Raw genomic sequence first — 8,286 nt, 5'->3', positions numbered from 1 at the left:
CAAACCAAAACCCTAAGTGATATCCCCCCATTTGTGACGTGATTGATGTCTCACGAATCGTGGAGTTTATAAGACAAACATGTCTTAGTTAGTCATTTGTTGACTGATTAGACAGTGAGTCTGGATTTTGTTGAATCGAGCATGATTGACAAATGCTCAGCGATTCATGAATATTAATATTGCTCGTCTGAGCAAATATTGTAAATTCGACGAGTTGTTGAATATTGATGAGTTACTGAATGCATGTGGATTATTCGAGCAAACTACTGAATATTGATAGTGGGATCAATATTCGAGCAACTGAGCAAGTATTGCTCAATTCGACGAATTACTGATAAATTACTGAATATTGATAGTGGGATCAATATTCGAGCAACTGAGCAAGTATTTCTCAATTCGACGAATTACTGATAAATTACTGAATATTGATAGTGGGATCAATATTCGAGCAACTAAGCAAGTAATGCTCAATTCGACGAATTACTGATAAATTACTGAATATTCATAGTGGGATCAGTATTCGAGCAACTGAGCAAGTATTGCTCAATTCGACGAATTATTTACTGGTGACGTGACCCAATAAAATATTAATTAAAATATTGGTAAATTACCGAATATTGTATAATTAATCCAGATGTTGCTCGCTGTATCAACATAATTTAGTGTTTGAACTTGCTCAGAATGGTGATTCGTGGAGCGTTTGTTCGAAACCCTAATTTTTTTGATCAATCCTTCATCAATTGAAAAATTGCTGAAAATTGGTCATGAGTGAAGAGGGACCGACCACATGGGATGATGGACGACCGTGTGGTTCCTGAATGCTCGAGTGAGCGTGCACCAGGGTCTTGAGTTGACCAGTCGGTGAAGGAATGATGATTAATGCCGATTTCATCATTTACTGAAATATTGCTGGGTTCAGAATTAGGTGATAAAACTTAGATGGGGACCGACCAAGAGAGCATGGGACCGAGTCTTGGTGGTCACGGGACCAGTTGTTGATCGTTTGAGCAATCCCCATATTGGTTGAAGAGAGTTTGGGCCCAGTATGAGCAATTGAGCAAATTATGTCAGAATTATGAAATCATGTGGGACCGGCTTTGTGCAAGCCCTAGGTATGACTCTGGTCGGTCACGAGGGCATGCCCATGTTTCCGTAGTGTCCATGTCTCCGTACTGAGAGTTTCAGTATTTTCTGACGTACGTTCGAGAAACATTGTGAATTTTCGGAAGAGTTTCATCTTGACTGAAATTCTTGATTTTTGTTGGAATGAGCATGTATGCTCAATTGATCAATATTTTGTAAATATTAAAATAAGAGTATTTTAACATTTAAAATTGCCGTGAGAGTCTAGCCGGTCGTGTGACCATGATGGCTTTTGGTTTTTCGTGATTCGAGAAAAATTTGAGAAATTACGACGAAATCATGATTTTTGCTCAAACCAAGGAGTTTCATGAATTGAGGAAAATAATAATTATAAAAGACTACGAATTGCAAGGTGTGGGAACGGCCATGGTTAGGGCATGGACAGCTCGGCTATGTTGCCCAGTCCTGCATACCTTTCCCTATTTTATAATATTATTTTTCATGAACCTGTGAAGTTATGGAAAATCCATGAGTTTTCGTTGAACCGGAGGAGTTTCATGAGTTTAGGGAATAATAATTATAAAAATCTAGGGATTGTGAGGTGTGGGACCGGCCATTGCTTGGGCATAGACGGCCGGCTAGGTTGCCGGTCTCGCACACCTTTCCCTATTTTATAATATTATTTTTCATGAATCCGTGATGTTACGGAGAATCCATGAGTTTTGCTCAAATAAGGAAAGTTGCTAAATTGAAGGAGTTTTTCATGAGTTCATGAAAATAACAAAATAGGGCAAAATAATAGAAGAGGCGTGGGACCGGCCATGGCTAGGGCATGGCCGGCCGGTGGGCCCAGCCCTTGGGCGCCTCTTATTATTTTATTATTATTTGTTGTTTTCTCCTGTTTTGCGTAGGATTCCTCATCTATTAGTATTTTTGGATGCTCGTTTGTGCATCCAGGTGCTCAGTCGTGCATCATTGTCGAGTACACTTGCACCATTTTTGCAGGGCTTACTCAGTGATGATTCAGATGCCCGATTATTGAGTATTTATTACTAATTTATGAAATTTAGTGGAGAATGATTCATGAAACTGAATAATAAAAGTGAGTAGTTGTTTATTATAAATCCATAGGATCAGCCGTGGATTCGACCATGAATTCGGAATAATAGAGTCGAATATTTCCATTCCATGGGATTGTGGATTTGACCATAGAATCGGAGTAATTAAATATTACCATTCCATGAGATCAGCCGTGGATTTGATCATGAAATCGGAATAATGAGATGATACAATTGTTTAGTGCCATTCCATGGGATCAGGCCGTGGATTCAACCATGAATGAGGAGCAATTGTTATTGCCATTCCATGGGATCAGGTCGTGGATTTGGCCATGGAATAGGAGCAATAATAGATCATTCTGGGAATTCAGTGGTGAATGTCACGACAGAATTAATCTATTGCAGAAAAGATATTAGCTAGTTAAAGCGTCACATCCATTCTGAATGGTGCATAGTCAGGGAGTCACGGGTGTTGTTTACGACCCGAAGGCGTTATTGTTCTCAATCTACGGAGAACCGCCTGAATCTATACACGGTCTCTCCACATAGTCAGGGAACAGTGAGTGTCACCGACGTCCTGAAGGCGTTAATGCTCTCAATCTTCGGAGAACCGCCTAATCGTTCTTCTATGTGAAGGTGGGTCTCTCTCCTGCAGTCAGGGAACAATGAGTGTCACTGATGTCCTGAAGGTGTTAAGCTCTCAATCTACGGAGAACCGCCCAATTATGTTATTCTGCATAGAGGTCATGATGAAATGCCAGGGATCGAATTGCTCAGCTAGTGGGGCTTTTCGAAAACATATTCATCATGGCTTCGTAAAATATGAATCGTTGCATGCCCGAAAGCCGTGTCAAAAACATGCCTCATGATTTTACGGTTTTTCCCTATGTTGAAAATCCACCATCAACAATATGTTATGCTAAACAAAACTTATGCATACATAAATATACTATCAACATATTGTGACTTTTCACATATGAGTTTCAATCGGAACACTTTATGATCCTTTGATAATGCCTACCAACATGGGCTAGATTTTAATCCCCCTAAACCAAAAAGCCACACAAATAATAAGGGCTTCACCATATGAGATCGAATATTAAGGTTTAAAAACCGAAATCAGACATCTCATAAATCTGAAATCACATAGCCAAAATATAAACATTCATACACTGGATATGCAATCGATAACTATCAAATAATGAAACAAAGATTATAAAAATAATATTTTTTTCATTTATAATAATATTGATAGTTTTATTCGACCTTATACAAAATATCGAAGTAGATACACAAATCAATATATGTAAGGTCAATAACTTATTTGACTTTGTTTTCCCCAGTTTCCAAGATTTCTTCAAACATCTTCAGAGTGGCAGAGTGAAATCTAATCATTTGAAGATCATGAAAATTTCTATAGGATGCCCAACAGACAACATGAGAAATAATTTCATTGTGAGCAATTGAGGATAGTTCTTCCAAGAGTTCTTTTCTTTCAATAAGTTCAGGAATCCCTTCACAAAGACTAGTTCACCTAATTTCAGTAGGGGAGGGCATGATATGGAATGATCACAATTCAAAACAAAGTTTGAATCTTCTCTTAAGTATTAAGCAACCTTTCTACTTGCTGAACACGGTATTCTCCAACAAATTCACTGTAAACTTTCTCATTCTTTATGAAAAGAATTAGATGAAGTTTTGAAGTCAAAAGATCTTGAAATCTACAAGAGTATATTAAATTTGATATAACATTTTTTAGATCTTGAATGATCCTTATAAGAAAATCATGAAAGAGTAGCATATATCGAGCATAAGTCAGATTCTTATAAGATTTTGAACTCTTATAAAAAGAAACTTTCTTATTTGAAAAAAATGTAGATTATTCGGAAATCTTTATTAAGAGGAAACAATTAGAATTACCCATTTTGACCAAACAAATCTCTAAATCACGAAAAGTGATTGGGTAAGAAGAAATTGTTTTTAGGTAACAATACTTTATTTTTTACTGTTTTTCCTCATCCATTTTTTGAGATATAATGTATCATCACATTCAAAAGCGGTCTCTGAAGTTGCTCCTTTAAAAGGACGACCAACAGACCTTACTTTTGCATTTTTAAAGTCATTTTTCTTGTAGCCCCTTTTAAATGACTTTAAAACATAATGAACAAACCATGGACTATTACAGTAGTTCACTTGTATGTTTGTTGAGTAAGGATGATCAAAACCCTTCGTATGAAAGGAATTTTTTTTCCAATTCCTTTGATACAAAAAAAAGAGCATTTTGCATCCTGCGAATCTTACATTTTCTTTGTAAATGATCTTTATTTCCAAAAAGTAACAATGTTTAGTATTGTAAAAAATATAATTTTTTGTTATTACCTTTTTGTGGATATTCTTATGACGACCCTTTCTTTTTTCATACTTTTGCAGGCTTTGATTTCTTCTTATTTGCAATAGACCTTTCCTTAAGCACCTCGTTTGATTGATCATTATTTGATGGTTTGTCATCATTAGTTTTTATACAACAACAAGGAATATCATTAACATTAGAGACATCCTTTTGCGTAGAAAGACTTGAAGATTTGACAAATTTTATCTCTTTGTCATAGATTGAAGTATTGTATCCTTCATATCCCAAGCCACACTTGTCATGATGACTTAATATTCTTATTTCCAACAAAGAAGATAAACTATTTGTGCTATCATTAAGTTTTTTCAACTTAGAGATTTCTTCTTCTAATGATTTGTTCTTATTAAGAGCAGAGGTAAGATTATCCTTTAAATGTTTTTCATGGGATAGAAAAGTATTTTCTTTCTCTTTGAAGCACTCTTGTTGAGAATTGGATCTTGCATTAGAGTCAGCAAGTTCTTCCTCCATGAGAATCTTTCTGAGACTTTCATTCCGTTCTTTCTCAGCGGTTTCTGCTCGATGAAGTTCAGCACGTACTCTTTCTTCAAGACATAGTACTTGTTGAGAGATATTTTCTTTCAACAATTCATGTTCCTTATCAATGTTATCATATATGATGGTTAAGCTTTGTTCTCTTTCAAGTGCTGAAAAAAGTTCATTAGAACATTGGAGAAATTGTTTGCTCAATTCTTCTAGTTCATATGTTTTTATGCTTAACCTCTCTCCAGGAAATACAAGTATAGAGCTCAATAACATCTTGTCAGGGGTATTTTCAATTGAGCAACATGAACTTGATGAGATGATTTATTCTGAGCACGTGTCTTGTGATACGTTAACTGAGTCTTTAGACTTTTTCCGCATTCGTTTAGTGTTTCCTCGACCCATGATTTATAGGTTGGATCACACCAAACACAGATTGTTAGATCTTTTCGTGTTTGCCTGCTTTGATACCAATTGAAAAGACGAGGGTACCCAAATACCCCACAATATTTTATTTAACAACCTATAAGTCCTCTACCGAATATGATCGTCTATGGACAGAGTCGAGACAATACAACAAATTCGATTCACACTTCGTGTGATCGTGTATGGATACGAGATCGAGACAATACAACAACAAGGACACTTGTGTGATTGACTATGGATACAAGATCGAGATGACGCGAAAACAAAGTGTGCACTTGATAATAGGTTCGGCAATAACTAAAACTCTATAGGATCAATATCAAGTGTTACGTAATTAACGTACAAGTGCAAATTACTTTAAATTATATAAACCAAATATAATTGCGGAATAGTAAAGTAAATGGAAAAACAAGATTTTATTAACGAGGAAACCGCAAATGCAGAAAAACCCCGGGACCTAGTCCATTTTTGAATACTCTCAGAATTAAGCCACTATACAAAATCTAATACCAACTTCATATAGTTGAGACCAAGCAGGCTAACCCTAGATACTTAGTTTCGTTAGTATCCCTGCGCCTTCGACTTCTAGAGTCACGCACGTGAATAACAAGTCTTTTGGATCGATTCCAAACAACAAAGAAAGAATTTTTTTGGTGACCACTCTAATCAATCTTGCTAGAAGATATTGTTGAGTTGTTAACAAAGGCACTTCTCTTTAATCTAATAAATTCCTTTGTCTGGTTAGATCAATCTAAATATATTGATCACCGATGTTAGAGCATAGCTTGATTGAACTCACCAAGCGTTGGTATATCATGTTTGGTTGTCATATTTTAGTGTTTCAAAACTCATCTAAAGTCGCTTGATTATATACCAGAGTCAACTGCGTTTAGGTTAGACTAGAAAGTTTAGTAATGTTAAGACATACAAGTATTACTCCGAATAACTGAAGAATGTGAAGAAGAAGCGAACTACAACGCCAACATCATCCTTCCTCTTGAGGTTAGTAATATTGACTTGAACTGTTTCATTCCTAACGTATCTTTCAAGTCATGCTATATTGAAAAACATAACTGTGAAGCTGTATATACTGTACATATTGTATAATACTCAAGTGATGTGACATGGTCATATTTGTATGATCATATTATTAGGGAATTGGACTACGAAGTATAACGCTTATCTTTTGAACTTCGTAGATATGACATCGAGATAATCTTGTGTGTACTGTTGTGATTATGTCAATGGGTTATTATGAAGATTTCATCCTAGGAAACAATGTTTTACATTTGTGTAAAGGAAGTAGATTCATGAACTTGTTTTATGAATCGAAAGGGAAATCGTTAGGCTTACTGGTACCGCTATTCATTGCAAATCTTTGGATTACCAATATGTGTGAGATGGTAGAATCGATCATAACTTTGTTATGTATCTTGGTATAACTAATCACAATGCCTGACTTATGATCTGGTATGACTAGTTTTTAATAATTGGTGTAACCGATCCTAAGTAATCACCATGAGATGGTATGATCGATATTTGTAATTGGTGGGACCGATCCTAGTAATTGGTGTGCTCGATCACAGAGTGTTGTGTAATTGATCCTTGTAATTGGTAACCAGTCTTCGTAATTGGTGTAACCGATCATGGTAACTGGTGTGACCGATCACAAGCAATACCATGAGAATATGTTAACCAAGCCTGGTAATTGATGTAACTGATCCTGGTAACTGATGTAACCGGTCCTGAAACTTGTGTGACAGATCACAAGTATTTCCATATTAAGGTATAACCGATCCTAGTTGTTAGAGCACTTCTCGGTCGAACACGCAAGCGTTGCTATCTCAAGCTTGTTTGTCAAGTTTAGTTTCCAAAACTATAAGTCTTGATTTCTAGTCTACTTATAGCTAAGTCTCGGATTAGGATAGAAAGTGTAGTTGAGCATTAGACTTCACGGCGTTCATCAATTGAAGACAAAGAACTACTAAGGGGAGCTTGTGGAAATTCATCAACAAAAGGTATGTGGAGACTTGAACTCATATATCCCTCAAAAGTCTATCTACTATATCTCCTATTTGAGACAAAAGTCGTATAACTATATAGACTTCAATTATGCACATTTGATATTTCGAGTTGATTTTAAGTCACTTACCTATTTCTCGAAATATGTGTTGGTAAGCTTTCTCTTTAACCAAGTTCATCTTATATTCTTGACGAAATTCAAACGATGATCATGTGAAAATCGCCTGGTAACATCTGACATAATTTGTGTGAGACAATCATTTGATGTAGACTCATAATGTTTTGTATTGATCATTTGATCACTTGAAAATTGCTTTAAAGCCAATAGTTTGTGTGAGACATCTATTGTCTTCTTCCGAGAATGTTTCAATAGTTGAAATGAGAGTTTAGAACAATTGGATATAAGCACAGTATGCGTACTTGCATATATGTGATCCAAATCCGGGAACTATGATATGCATACCCGTATGCGTACTGATTGGTTTAGTAGAGGTCCGGGAACTAAGTACGCATACCAGTACGCGTACTAGCATGAGGTTCAAGTTCCGAGACTTTACTGAGTTTGGTGGTATGCGTACCCGTTCGCATACTGGCGAACCTAAAATTAATCCGGCCACTAAGGTATGCGTACTCTTTTGCATACTTGAGTGGATTATGTTCTAAAATCGGTTTGATCATGAACTAATACATTTATATAATAAGGAAGAAAATCTTTTGCAAACCGTGGCTATAATGTTCATGACTTGATTCGAGTGAATCAAAATCGATTTTTCTTCAATTGTGTCTTATATACTTCTATGAGAATAT

This window comes from Papaver somniferum, chromosome 7, assembly GCF_003573695.1.
Source record: "Papaver somniferum cultivar HN1 chromosome 7, ASM357369v1, whole genome shotgun sequence".
In the NCBI taxonomy this organism is placed as follows: domain Eukaryota; kingdom Viridiplantae; phylum Streptophyta; class Magnoliopsida; order Ranunculales; family Papaveraceae; genus Papaver; species Papaver somniferum.
Note: the sequence above shows the minus strand (reverse complement) of the source record.